General features: G+C 36.3%; 1 long non-coding RNA gene across 1 annotated transcript; it reads left to right on the top strand.

Moving 5' to 3' along the window:
* The first annotated feature begins 5,842 nt into the window (after positions 1-5,842).
* Positions 5,843-14,019, top strand: LOC127851517 (uncharacterized). Its single transcript, XR_008035807.1, has 3 exons — positions 5,843-6,132; positions 10,197-10,245; positions 13,252-14,019. It is a non-coding gene; the product is annotated as an uncharacterized LOC127851517 (long non-coding RNA).
* The last annotated feature ends 1,792 nt before the right edge of the window (positions 14,020-15,811 follow it).

The raw sequence follows: 15,811 nt of genomic DNA, 5'->3' as shown, positions 1-15,811 counted from the left end.
ATATATTTCTAAATTCCATTTCCACCAACAATTCGGTTATTCCACTACCAGTTCACATGCTTCATACACAGTTGAAAATTACACTATTTCACTCAGCAACCGTGACACATGTACTCAATTTTTCAACTTTTCGCAATTAAAATTGTCTTCTACTGTTATTGTTGTTGTTGTATTTTTGAAAGTAGTTCGAAAGATGGCGACCATTAACCCAGAGATTGATTTATGAAATAAATCGTCTGCTGATCCAGAGTGGTTAGGTACCAATCTATGGCAAGCGAAATGCACATTAATTCCTTAAACCACGGTTTAACAGTTAACTATATAGTTAAGAGACTTTGAACCCGGGTTCAAAGTGCCGTGTGCACATTAAATCCTTAAACCCGAGTTCAAGAGTTTGAACCGCAGTTCAAAGTGTGTCTAAAAATAGATACAAATCTGTTATCTGAGACGACCAATTAGCGGAGCTTAAACCACAATTAGCTATATATAGAAGGTAAATGCCGCGATTTCATTGGTCCTCTCTTAACTATAGGGTTAAGAGACTTTAAACTGCGGTTCAAAGTCTTAAACTGCGGTTAAGAGGCGCGGAATGCACATTAATTATTTAACAGTTAATTATAAAGTTAAGAAATTTTGAACCCGAGTTCAAAGTGCCGTTTGCACATTAATTCCTTAAACCCGAGTTCAAGAGTGTAAACTGCGGTTCAAAGTCTTAAACTGGGGTTATCAAGCGCGGACTGCACATTTACTGTAGGTGGATGGTCCACGGCCGTCCACAAGCTCAAATGACCATATATGGAGAAAAAGGCGGGACCAAACCAAATAGGCTTGCAATGCGCATGCCCAAGCAAAACCGATTGTAAGCCATCTTGAATTGTTAGCGTGAAAAGAAATATACTACATTTATTGGATATTTAAATATGATGAATATTCTAGGTAGAGAATATGGATAGTATTATCATTATTGGTATAACGTCAACATTAACTCAACAATTGTATTGTTGACATGAAGAAAAAGCTATTTCGAGGTTGTTTTGACCATTGATTGCTAAGTAGGTCAAACTCAAAGTTTTAACTTTTATTGATATTTTATTTAGTTAAGGAATCTTCGAGTAATAGTTAAAAAAAAAAATCTTTCGCATTCTAATTCTATAGCTAAATCATGTGTTGTTGCTATATTATAAATTTTCGTGCATGAGCCATTTAAATCCGTTTGCATTACTTTTTTAGTTGTTTCCCCTGGAAAATTCTCTTCTTGCTAGCCTTCTCGCCGAGTTATTCAACAACATCGCTATATTGCTGATTTTTGCTGTTGTTTTTTGGTTAAAGCTGCATGCTTTTGTTGGATAATGTTTAATTTATCATTCACGTTTTACATATGATTCTGTTTAAACCATATTTAATCGATGTTTTGGTGAATTTCGCGCATGCTTAACTTGCCTTATTTCGGACGTAATTTACTTTCGGATACATGCTCCTCTTGTGTTTTATTTCGATGTTTTCTTATGTATGCAGATTAAAAAAAACAGCTCATGCTTAAATGTGTTATTGAGCAAGTGACTTCTTTATACTATGGCAGGAATAAAAAAACTGTTATAAAATTATAAAGGAAGTTTAGTTACATGTATAAACTCACAGTCACAAGTGTGTAAGTATTACTGTTACATTTATTTATATTTACTAAAAGTAAATATATGCTCACATATCAGTAAGTATTGTACAGCCCTAAATTATATTTAATACACCCATCTAGGCAGTTAATTCATATATGTGCTGGCTTTAATTTACATTCATGTTATTATCACCCTGCAATAGGCGGAGGGATATTGTTTTGGCCTTGTCCGCCCGTCTTTCCGTCCATCCGGCACTTTTGTGTTGGGAGCCATATCTTGGAAGTGCTTTGGTGGATTTCATTAAAACTAGGTATGAGTATATGTATAGATAAGAGGATGATGCATGCCAAATGGCATTGTACACTATCTGTTAATAACGGAGTTATGGCCCTTCGAACCTAAAAAAATGCTTTTTTACCTGAGTGTCGAATATAACACTTTTGTGTCCAGAAGCTAATTAGCGGGGGATATCAATTCAATGAATTTGCTTGTTATTAATTGAAGGGAAATAAACCTGTTATTTTGTCTGTCATTATGGTGTTTAAAGTCACATTTAATGGCATCCAACCTACTTTATTTCAAATACAGTAACACCTGGCGCCGTGACCTGGATGCAGATTCTAAGCAGATGGGCCAAAATGGGGGCAGCTAGAGAGACTCGCCTGGAACTGACAAGCCTGGAGGGAGCTGGTTGACTGTTGGCGAGATGGGACAACAGACGAAGAATAAACGAACCTACTTGATTTGATAAACATTTCTGTAAGTCATGCAAGAATCGAGCAAACTTTTTGTTTCCAATAAGCAGTCCTGTATATATCCGAAATAAAATGTTTCACTCAGGTTCCTTGATACTCATCTTGGTATTTAAGGGACCTTATAACAGATTATGGCATGTATTGAAGTTTGTCATTAAATGCGTTATATTTATAAATGTAAACATTAAATCTAAAAAGCTCAATTAAAAAACAAGAACAAATTAAAAGAAATAGTAATCCTCATCTGGGCTCGAACCACTGACCTCTGGAGTAAAAGTCTAACGCTAAGACGGCCATGCTCATACAATATTTTATACTTTTAGTTTCTATAAGCAAAGCTCGTAGTGTCACAAAAAACGACAACAGAACTCCAAATTATTCAATTGTTTTGCTTTGCAACGATTTATCATTTTCAGGTTGTTAATGTTAAGTATAACTGTTTTCTCACAAATATCATAACTGCAACAAAAATGTGCAAGTCTGAAACAATTTTTATGCCCCCTTTCAAAGAAAAGGGGGCATATAGTTATCAGACTGTCCGTCTGTCGGTCCGTATTTCTGTCACACTTTGCGTTTAGGTTTCGAAAAATGCTCATAACTTCTATTTCCCTTGAGATATAACCTTCATATTTGGTATGCATGTGCATATGGACAAAGCCTTTCCATACGAACACAAATTTTTACCCCTGTGACCTTGACCTTGAACTTAAGGTCCGTGTTTAGGTTTCAATATCTGCGTTTAGGTTTTGAAAAATGCTCATAACTTCTATGTCCCTTGAGATATAACCTTCATATTTGGTATGCATGTGTATATGAACAAGGCCTTTCCATACGCACACAAAATTTTACCCCTGTGACCTTGACCTTGAAGTTAGGGTCCGCGTTTAGGTTTCGAAATCTGCGTTTAGATATTGAAAAATGCTCATAACTTCTATGTCCCTTGAGATATAACATTCATATTTGGTATGCATGTGTATATGGACAAGGCCTTTCCATACGCACACAAATTTTGACCCCTGTGACCTTGAGCTTAGGGTCCGCGTTTAGGTTTCGAAATCTGTGTTTAGGTTTCGGAAAAGCTCATAACTTCTATCAAGCATTTATAGGGGGCATAAGTCATCCTATGGTGACAGCTCTTGTTTTATTTTGTCAATTTACAAAAAAATGCAAAGGCCCCTTAAAATACATGAAGTAATGTTTACAGTTGTCCATAACCACACATTGAAAAAGAATGTGCAAGCTCTATCTATTGGCATACAAACAAAGCCAATCTGTTGGATTATTACTCATTGCAAGCAATATGATCTTAGGTATACCTTCTATAATCAGGTGTTTGCACTTTAATCACATTAAAATTTGAAAAACTATAGAAGTACAAAAAGGTCAGAATGATAACAAACAGGTTTGTTATGGACATCATCTTGCAATTGCTATTTATGTGAGTGGGATGGTACACAAATTCTGAATTTGTTATATGTAGCAACCCATGCATGTTGCAAGGGTGTTAATTGTCCGGATTATTTGGAAATCCCGATTTGAGCCATTCAGGATTGAATTTTAGATCAGTGTAAATCCGATGATTTGTTTTAAGGGGGTGTGAACAAATATTGTAATTGCTTCATTGGCATGCCGGGCATGTGCGCTTAGTATGGATTTTTCCTGGTCTTTTTAACAAGGTTTTCCAAAGAAAAAAACGGGTTATTAGATTGGCAAATGCCGGCTGGCGGGCGGACGGAACAAGCTTGTCCGGGCCATAACGTTGTGGTTCTTGGTGAGAATTTAAAATCATTTGGCACATTTGTTCACCATCATTAGACGGTGTGTCGCTCAAAAGAATACCGTCAATATATCCAAGGTCAAGGTCATACTTTGAGTTCAAAGGTCAAAAATGGCCATAAAAGAGCTTGTCCAGGCCAAAACTATGTCATACATTGTGAGACTTAAAAATGATTTGGCATATTTGTGCACCATCGTGGGACGTTGTATCGCACTTTAGAATTACGTCAATATCTCCAAGGTCAAGGTCGCCACAACTAAAAATATATTTATTTTGAAACAAAGGGGGTTAATTATAAACAATCAGTTCAGTTTGAGTTGTCTCCCTCTATCAGACTTTTTTCTACATTGAAAACCTGGTTTTGTGACAATTTTGTCCCTTGTTTTACTATTGTCTGATTGGTTATCCGCTGACACGGACATAAAAGGTAACTGACCTAACCTCTTTGCTACTTTCCAGAAATCTTACATACTACAAAATGTAGCATATGTCCCCCATCATTAAATTTCCATTTTCTGCTGTCAAACTAAGTGCATATATTATTTCATTTGCAAAAGACATATCTGGATATATTTTTGGACAGTAGTTTTACTGTATGGTTAGTGGATTAACATTTATTATGCCCCCCTTCGAAGAAGAGGGGGTATATTGCTTTGCACATGTCGGTTGGTCGGTCTGTCGGTCCGTCCACCAGGTGGTTTCCGGATGATAACTGAAGAACGCTTAGGCCTAGGATCATGAAACTTCATAGGAAGATAGATCATGACTCGCAGATGATCCCTATTCATTTAGAGGTCACTAGGTCAAAGCTCTAGGTCATGGTGACCCGAAATAGTAAAATGGTTTCTGGATGATAACTCAAGAACGCATATGCCAAGGATCATGAAACTTCATAGGTAGATTGATCATGACTTGCAGATGACCCCTATTGATTTTGAGGTCACTAGGTCAAGGTCACGGTGACCCGAAATAGTTTTCGGTTGATAACTCAAAAACGCATACGCCTAGGATCATGAAACTTCATAGGTGGATAAATCATGACTCGCAGATGACCCCCTATTGATTTTGAGGTCAGTAGGTCAAATGTTAAGGTCACGGTGACCCGAAATAGTAAAATGGTTTCCGGATGATAACTCAAGAACACATATGCCTAGGATCATGAAACTTTATGGGTAGATTGATCATGACCCGTATTAATTTTGAGGTAACTATGTCAAAGCCAAATGCACGGTGACCCGAAATAGTTAAATGGCTTCCGATGATAACTCAAGAACGCTTACGCCTAGGATCATGAAACTTCATGGGTACATTTATCATGACATGCAGATGACCCATATTGATTTTCAGGTCACTAGGTCAAAGGTCAAGGTCACGGTGAAACAGTAAAAAAAAATCCGGATGATAACTCAAGAATGCTTTTGCCTAGGATCATGACACTTCATAGGTACATTGATCATGACTCGCAGATGACCCCTTTTGATTTTCAGGTCACTAGGTCAAAGGTCAAGGTCACAGTGACAAAAAACGTATTCACATAATGGCTGCCACTACAACGGACAGCCCATATGGGGGGCATGCATGTTTTACAAACAGCCCTTGTTATCGATGTTCTTCATAACATTTATATAAAATGACAGCCTCAGACTCCAGACTTTATCATAAGGAATTCAAATTTGGGACATTTGACACCCCTGATGTTGTGCCATGTATCAAAACCGTCTATATATAAAAATTAATTTTATTAATTGGATATGTTGAAGATTTGGTGATGCATTGGATTTCATTTTGTGTTTTGTTGACCTACTTTTAATTTTTAGGCTCAGCAGAACTATGGCTGTCAAAACACAATTGTATTAAAATGAATAGTGCTTCAAATTATACAAGAAGTCACTTTCTTTTTGTTTTAGATGTTTTTCAGTTTCGTCGGAAGACATTTCCCACCAACCATCCTGTCTTGAAAGAAATAACTTTTGAACCCGATTATCTGGTAATACTATTTTTTTACATACAGTTATTAGTGAATTATGAACATTTCATAAGGATCTCAAGGGTCACAACAGGTATATATATACAATATATATATATAATCAAGATTTTCCATAGGCAGTTAGAGCACAGCTGGCCCGAATAGCATGGACAAGTTAACAATTTTTTTTTTAAATATCTAGTGTGTAAAAATTACTTTGCATTGCAGACAACTTTTAGATCATTTTATTTCTGTAAAAAATGTTCAAAGTTATATCCTGAATGATTTTAGGGCCTTAAATTATATATGGAAACAAGCATATTTAATAATAAAAAGGCCTGTTTTTAATTTGTTCTCTTAAAGATTTACAGAAAGACCCTTTTTAGCTCGACTATTATATATGAAATCTATATAGTGGAGCAATTCTACTCACCCGGCGTTTGTGTTAGCCTTAGCATTGGCGTTAGTGTGAGCATGCAAATGTTAAAAGTTTGCGTACTACCCCAAATATTTTCAATGTCCCTTGGCATATTTCTTTCATATTTTGCATACTTCTTAACAAACATGACCCCAACCTATAAACAAGAGCAGACAACTTTATCAAGCATTTTGTAATAATTATGGCCCCTTTTCCACTTAGAAAATGCAGCAAATGTTTAAGTTTGTTTACTACCCCAAATATTTTCAATGTCCCTTGACATATTGCTTTCATATTTTGCATTTTTCTTTACCAACATGACCCCAACCTATAAACAAGAGCAGACAACTCTATCAAGCATTTTGTAATAATTATGGCCCCTTTACCATTTTGAATATTCATATTATTGATAAATCTATGTTAAAGTTGGCGTACCACCTAAAATATTTTCAACGTCCCTTGACATATTGCTTTCATATTTTGCAAACTTATTTACCAACATGACCCCAATCTATAAAGAAGAGCAGACAACTGTATCAAGCATTTTGTAAGAATAATGGCCCTTTTTCCATTATTATATGCATATTACTTAAGATTCAACCCAATAATATCTTTGACAAGTTTTAAAATGACGCCGGTTGGTTGAAAAACATGGCATTTATGAGGTGGGGCATTTTCCTTATATGGCTATAGTAAACCTTGTTATCACTCTAGAGGCCACATTTATTGTCAGATTTTCATGAAACTTGGTCAGAACATTTTTCCAATGATATCTTGGATGAGTTTGAAAATGGTTTTGGTTGCTTTAAAAACATGGCCACCAGGGGGCGGGGCATTTTTCCTTATATGGTTATTTATATATGGTCCATATATGGTTATATATGGCTTTAGTAAAACCGTGTGAACACTCTAGAGGCCGCATTGTCCAATCTTCGTGAAATTTGGTCAGAAGATTGGTCTCAATGATATCTTGGATGAGTTTGAAAATGGTTATGTTTGCTTGAAAAACATGGCTGCCAAGGGGCGGGGCATTTTTCCTAATATGGCTATAAATGGCTATAGTAAAATCTTGTTAACACCCTAGAGGACACATTTATTGTCGGATCTTCATGAAACATGGTCAGAAGATTCATCCCAATAATATCTTGGACAAGTTTAAAAATGATGCTGATTGGTTGAAAAACATGGCTGCCAGGGGGCAGAGCATTTTTCCTTCTATGGCTATAGTAAAACCTTGTTAACATTCTAGAGGCCACATTTATTGTCTGATCTTTATGAAACTTGGTCAGAAGATTTGTCCCAATGATGTCTTGAATGAGTTCGAAAATGGGTATGGTTGCTATAAAAACATGGCCACCAGGGGGCGGGGCATTTTTCCTTATAGGGCTTTAGTAAAACCTTGTTAACACTTTAGAGGCCACATTTATTGTCAAGCTTCATGAAATTTGGGCAGAAGATTGGTCTCAATAATATCTTGAAAGAGTTTGAAAATGGGTACATTTGCTTGGAAAACACGACTTCCAGGGGGCGGGGCATTTTTTTCATTATATGGCTATAGTTAAGTCTTGTTAACACTTTAGAGGCCACTTTTATTTCCGATGTTCATGAAAAATGGTCAGAAGATTCATCCCAATAATATCTTGGACGAGTTCAAACATGATGCTGATTGGTTGAAAAACATGGCTGCCAGTGGGCTCTGCATTTGTTCTTTTATGGCTTTATAGTAAAACCTTGTTAACACTCTAGAGGCCACATTTATTGTCTGATCATCATGAAACTTTGTCCGAAGATTTGACCCAATGATATCTTGGATGAGGTCAAAAATGGTACAAATACGTACAGACTTTAATGGTAAACACTAGTCTGGCCAATGTCGTCTTACAAGCTGGTATATACACTCACTGCTAGAGCAGAATCATTTGTCATCTGTTGCAGACAGGCAGTGGTGATCGTTCTTAGCAAATTGAGTTGCGGTTCTTTCCGTAGCTAAGGCTTCTAAGCACACACTGATTTGCAAAATATGCTCTGTAAATTCTAAAATGCGACCAACTAAAAACAAACCCTTTGCCAACTTCTAGGTCAAAGGTTAAGTTTGAACATCATGATTCCTTTTAAATGGCAAATGATATTCGCGTACGATCTTACAACTGTAACTCCCTATTCCCAACTCGGCATTTTCATCAAAGGGCATGAAGGGTGTCCAAGGTTGACAGGTTGGAATCTTTGAATGGCAGGGTGCTGCGCCCTTCCATTCATGCCAGGCTGGAGCACTGGTTTTGATGGTGTTTCACTTGTTACACACCAAGCAGTATTACCCATTATATTTATCAACATGGCTAAAATGAGGCCAAAATAAATGCCCTTTGTTTATTTCCAAAGACATGGATGGATCATCTTTGTCTCTGAATATATTATAAATACTCGTGTTGTTGATTTTGTTCTGTTTGCTTATTGCAGGAAAACTGTTAACGCATTATGTTGTGAAGACTCCTCTGTAATCAGACAGCTAGCAGTATTATGATTATCAAATATTAAAATTTGACTTAACAATATAGCGATTCAAATTATCAGGGGTTGTAATATTCCGGATTGATCCGGAAATCCGGATTTCAAGGCACCAGGGTCACTTTTGAGATCAATAAAACTTCGAGTTTTGTTGGGGGGGGGTAAGGAGTGATTCTTGGTTTATTTCGGTTCTACAGAAGATAACTCCTGCGCTGATATCATAAAATTTATTAGTGTCGTGTTCTGAGAAAACTGGGCTTAATTCATGTGCCTAAAGTGTTGTACCAGATTAGCCTGTGTAGTCTCCTTACCGAAAACCAAGTTTAGGCGGAAAGTGTCGTCCTGATTAGCCTGTGCGGACTGCACAGGCTAATCTGGGAAGACACTTTAGGCACATGTATTATGCCCAGTTTTATCAGAACAAGACACATTAGTATTTATCCTGTGAATTCCAATCAACAATGCGTTTATAAACATGGAGTAACAACGAAAAAATCCCAAGTTTTTAGGTAAATAACCTATGTTTAGAAGCTTATAAACGTAATTACTTTTTATATTTTTATTGTTTCTTTACATAAACGATTAATTTGATAAACTGTGACATTGGAACAAAGGAAAACAACCGTGAATCTTACTTTGCGTGAACAGGTGTTTGGGGGGTGATAAATTTAGCCACTTGACGAATAATTTATGATTACGTTTTCTTGTAACAGCATCAGTTTTTAGGTGGAAATCGTTTATATTATATATATTTATGTGATATTATTTAGTGCTGTTTATATTATGGGCTAAGGTTGTACTTTTTAATGATTATTTTTTTATTTCAATTTTTCCTGTATTGATTTTTTTTCAAAATATTTGGTTAATGTAGTATAATAATATACTGAAAAATATAAGTAATTTAAATTCTTGGAAACAAATCTTTCTTTTGCTATAATAAAATGAATTTAAAACTGCTTGGAAATGCAATCTAGACGGGTCTGAAAATGATTTAAATCAATTTTTGTCCGGGGGACTTAGCCCCCCTTTATCCCCCTGACAAAGGCGCTGCCCCTTGACCCCGCTGGTGGCCTGCAGAGCCAGACCCCTGGCTTGTTTTCAGGATTGGCAATCTGGTCCTGTTATGACCCCTGAATTATATAAGACTTTATTTTTGTTTGAGATATTTTCCAGTTTCCCCTCACAACAATTTGCATCAAACCTCTTGTCTGGTAAGAAATTTCCATTGAAACCTACTGCTGGTAATACTATCTTTTTGGTAATGGGGGCTATATAGGAACCACTTTGTCGGTCCGTCAGTCTGTCCCGAAATTTCATCAGATCTTCACCCAAACTTGGTCACAAATTGTATCTAGATGATGTATAGGTCAAGTTTGAATATGGATCATGCCCGGTCAGAAACTAGGTCATGGGGTCACTTATTGTGTTTTAAACCTGAAGTTTGTCTGGGCCATAACTTTGTCATTTATTTCATACAGTATTTTAAATGATGGAACAGTTCATAATGATTTGAAGACATCTTCTGATCCCTGAAAGATAAACTAGGGATTGATCTGTCTGTATATAACAGTTCAGAGACTTCCAATCTAGCGTGAGAAGATGTAATGATAATGTAAAATGGAAATTACATATAACCATACATGCCATAATTTTCAGACCAATTCCGGGACATTGTGTTAAATTGTCCGGGACTTTTGCCGATTTTCCGGGACATGTATAAAATGTAGCGATATTTATAGACATATGCATTTTTGGTACGTTTTGTTTTGTTTCGCATCGTTAATTGCAAAAGTTCGAAAGCCTATCCGAAATATACTTGATCTATTAACGTCAAATTAAACATTACTAGTTCCTTTACTAGATACAGGCCATGTGTTTTCAGTGTAAGCGTTCTTAACATAGATGGTGACGTCACTGCGTTATTGTTATTAAGACCGGTGTGTAACGCGTAGTTGTTGATACGCCTTTATTCATTTATAACATTTATATAATAAAAAATACAACAATACAGTACCGTTAGATTGTCAACTCAAATCAATTCACAATACATACAACCAATCACATAAAACAAATACAACAAAACAGTACCGGTAGATCGTCAACTTAAAATCTCGACAGTCACACATTAGTAACACTCTTGTTTCGATGTAGATATAAGTCAATTAACAACCAAAACAATGCCGCCTTTTCGGTTTGACAGCGAACGTGAGACAATCAATATGATAACAGGACCCCTGTTAATTGATCGATTTTGACACGTAGCGTAGTCTGCCTATTCGGGTAGGCATTGTCATGGAGACGCTGCATATATACACAGATTAGAGGTGCAGTTAAGCCTAAGATAAGGTACATGTATATATGGATTTTGTAAATTCAGGGACATTTGACAGATTTCCGGGACAGCGGGACAAGTTTTTCATTTCCGGGACTGTCCCGGAAAATCCGGGACGTATGGCATGTATGATATAACAGTTCATACAGTTTAAGAAATACAATACATTTTATACAATGTCGTTTTTATGCCCCCAAACCAGCGATTTTGAGGGCATATTAAAATCGCTCCGTCCTTTAGTTTGTTAGTCCATCCGTCCGTCTGTAAGTTAGTAAGTCCGTCTGTCAGTCCGTCCGGATTATTTTCCGTTCAATAAGTCTAGCAATTGTCATCAGATCTTCACCAAACTTCATGAAAATGTGTAAGGCAATAACATGTAGGTCAAGTTAGATAATGGGCCAAATAGACCCAGACACCCCTGAGTTATGGCCATTGAATCATAGTAAAATAGGGTTTTTAGCTCGACTATTATATATGAAATATATATAGTGGAGCTTTCCTACTCTCCCCGGGGTTCCAGTGTCCGTGAGCGTTGGAATGAACTATAGTGGGGGACATATTGTTTTCGCCCTGTCTGTTGGTCTGTCTGTTGGTTTGTTTGCTCCAACTTTAATATTTTGCCATAACTTTTGCAATATTGAAGAAAGCAACTTCATATTTGGCATGCATGTGTATCTCATGGAGCTGCACATTTTGAGTGGTGAAAGGTCAAGGTCATCCTTCAAGGTCAAAGGTCAAAATATACCTAGAAAGGTGCAGATTTGCTTCAGTTTTGTGTTTAGGTTCATTTTATTCCTAAAATATCACAGCTATTACACTATGCCTCCAAACAATATACGAAAGCTTGACCCAAACCAAGACACTCTTGATGTTAGTAATGGTAGGTGAACGTAAGAATTAAATGCTGGCAATTCACATGAAATTGACATGAGGGTTTATTAATTATCCATGGTCCTGATCCCTTTAATATCTTAAATCCCTGTTTGTGCATATAACATAATGAGAACACCCTTTGGGCGACCTAACTTTGTATTTCAATCAGTTTCTTGTTTTGACCATTATTTTTACATTATTATCAAAACTTGTTAGTTTCCTACCCTTGAAAAAGGAGAGGGACTTACGGTTTGCGCTCTGTGTCTGTCAGTCTGACACTTTTCTGGATCCTTCGATAACTTTAAAAGTTCTTCACCCATTTACTTCAAATTAATACTGAACCTCTCTTATGACAATACGGTCAATCTCAACTATGTATGGCCCCATTACCAACCCTGGGGTGCCCCTCCCACATAGGCCACGCCCACCCAAAATTGCCTTTTACTATAATTTCTTCATTTCTACACCGATTCACTTCTAATTGATACTGAACTTCTCTTATGACAATACGGTCAACTTTGCATGGCCCCATTACCAACCCTGGGGCGCCCCTGGGTCAAACATGCGGCGTGGGGATATGCGTCGGTCTCTGCTGCGCCATTTCTAGTCAACATTGGAGACATTGGCATCTTAAAGGAATACATTATGTATGAGCCCAAATTTTGCAGAACTATGGCCCTTGCTCATTTTTGTTTAGCTCCTCAGCTGAAATCATCATCTAGCAGTCACAATAGTTGAGCGGTTGGAGAGGCATGCATTGCGTCCTACTACTGCTCAGACTATATTACGGTAATGCCTTATCCAAATAACACAAGTATTCACCATGTGCAAATGTCTTGTTGTCTGTATAACTCTCTCTATTAGTTCAACGTAAAAAGCATTTGAATTTGCACACTTTGGTATTTTAGTTTAATTTTGTTTGGACATTACAATTGTTTTGAAACTTAAGATTAGTGTTGGGGCATTACACTTCTCTTTAAAATGTTTATTTGTGATTATTATTTTTTTTCAGTTTGGCAGACAAAACATGCTGATCAAAAAGAATGTGTACCACAGGGGCCAGTGTTTCCATTTGAGTGATTGACAAGAAGAAGAAGAGATGAGAAATGTTATCATCATATTTTAGTCCCTACATTTATAGTGTACAGCTCAATGTATTGAACCGGTGTTGTAGAATATAATTGGAGATACATGCGAACATTATAACATTATATATAAGATGATATTTCAAAAGCAATAAGAAATAAAAAGTATAAAAAGGTCAAAACAGTAAACCTTGTGTTTACAGTGGACAGGTTTAAAGTGGAAGTGACTAGTTAATTGTTGATCATAAGCTGCACTGATGGAAAAAATAGTGGGAAATTACTATCTAGAAAACTGTTTAACGTACGACAACAGTTGTGGAACTTCATAAATGACCGTATGTAACAGGGCTGGGCAGTTTTCCTTATATAGCTATAGTGAAACCTTTTGAACACTAGTGAAGTCACTGTTTTTTTTCCAATCTTCATGCATTTTGGTCGAATATTTGTTCAAATGATGGCTCAGTCCAGTTTCGAAATTTTTATGTCTATTCAAAAAACATATCCACTAGAGCACGAGGCAATTGTCTTTATATGGCTATAATGAAACCTTGTAAATTCTCTAGAAGTGACATTTTTAGCCATATCTCCATAAATTTTGGTCAGAATATTTATTCTAATGATAGCTCAGTTGTCGAGTTTGTAACTGGTTCCGGTTTGTAGACTAACATGGCTGCCAGTGGACATGACAGTTTTTCTTAATGGGCTAGAGTAGAACCTTGTTAACACACAATTGGCCCTTTTTATGTGCATTTTTCATGAAAGATGATCAGAGCATTTGGCCCAATGTAATCTCAGCTGACTTTGAAACTGGATCACATAACGTCAAAAAGTGGGTCAAAATGTCAAATTAAAAAAAGCTTGTAAACACTGGAAGTTGCATTTAAAATTGTGTTCCTTTTTTATGTCCCCCACTATAGTAGTGGGGGACATATTGTTTTTGCCCTGTCTGTTGGTTGGTCTGTTGGTTGGTTGGTTTGCGCCAACTTTAACATTTGCAATAACTTTTGCAATATTGAAGATAGGAACTTGATATTTTGCATGCATATGTATCTCATGGAGCTGCACATTTTGAGTGGTGAAAGTTCAAGGTCATCCTTCAAGGTCAAAGGACAAATATATGGGTCAAAATCGCTCATTTAATGTACACTTTTGCAGTATTTCAATATTCAAGATAGCAACTTGATATTTGGCATGCATGTGTATCTCATTGAGCTGCACAATTTGAGTGGTGAAAGGTTAAGTTCATCCTTCAAGGTCAGATGTCAAATATATGTGTCCAAAATCGCTCATTTTATTATACTTTTGCAATATTGAAGATAGCAACTTGATATTTGGCATGCATGTGTATCTCATGGATCTGCACAGTTTGAGTGGTGAAAGGTCAAGGTCATCCTTCAAGGTCAGAGGTCGAATATATGTGGCCCAAATCGCTTATTTTATGAATACTTTTTCTATATTGAAGATAGCAACTTGATATTTGGCATGCATGTGTATCTCATTGAGCTGCACATATTTAGTGGTGAAAGGTCAAGGTCATCCTTCAAGGTCAAATATATGGGTCAAAATTGATCATGTAATGTCACTTCTGCAATATTGAAGCTAGCAATTTTATATTTGAAATGCATGTGTATCTCATGGAGCTGCACATTTTGAGTGGTGAAGGGTCAAGGTCATCCTACAAGGTCAAACGTCATATAGGGGGACATTGTGTTTCACAAACACATCTTGTTTAAAGTTTGTCAAAACATTTGCTGTAATGATAAGCAAAGTCAAGTTTATAAATAATTATTTGTCTACAAATTACATATTTTTCATCAAGTTCATTTATTATTCTAAACTACACCCTCTCAGAATAGTTGAGTTACTTCTGGTCACAGTTGAGCACCTTAGGGCTCTTGTTCTATAATTTGATTGTTTTGGAAAATTGTCATTTTGCCAAAATGTGAGCAAGTCCAAATTTAATTAACCCTGCTTTGTAGTATCTTGTTTTCCTTATATGTAAAAAGTGGAAAATTATCTATGAATCTGACTGCATAGATATTTGGTATTCAGCAAAGCATCGTGTAAATGTAGTAAAACTAAACACAATTGTGTTAGCATAAAACTGGCCATGCCATGGGGATCAAATGGTTAATACAGACTTGTAGGAAAAAGACTTCTAAAAATTTTATCCGTGAAATATATTTTGTGTACATAATGATTAGCTTTTTCCTTCAACTTATCGCTTTCATGGTGTAAAGAAAACATGCCGACTTACTAAGTAAGTCGGAGATCTGGGTTTGATTCCCAGTGAAAGTCAAGTCACAAGGAAAAATGCTTATTGTTGGAAGGATTTATTAGTTATTCAAAACGTAAGATTTTTTTCTTTGCTCGTTCAGTTACAAATAACAGCAAATGATCTGAAAGTATTTGTTTATAACGTAGAAGTTAGTGTCATGAATAGTAAATTGGAATAATGCACTTAAAAGAAACTTTACATATTGTATA

Source organism: Dreissena polymorpha, chromosome 11 (genome assembly GCF_020536995.1).
Source record: "Dreissena polymorpha isolate Duluth1 chromosome 11, UMN_Dpol_1.0, whole genome shotgun sequence".
NCBI classification, from domain to species: Eukaryota; Metazoa; Mollusca; class Bivalvia; order Myida; family Dreissenidae; genus Dreissena; species Dreissena polymorpha.
Note: the sequence above shows the minus strand (reverse complement) of the source record. Positions and strands in the feature narration are given on the sequence as shown.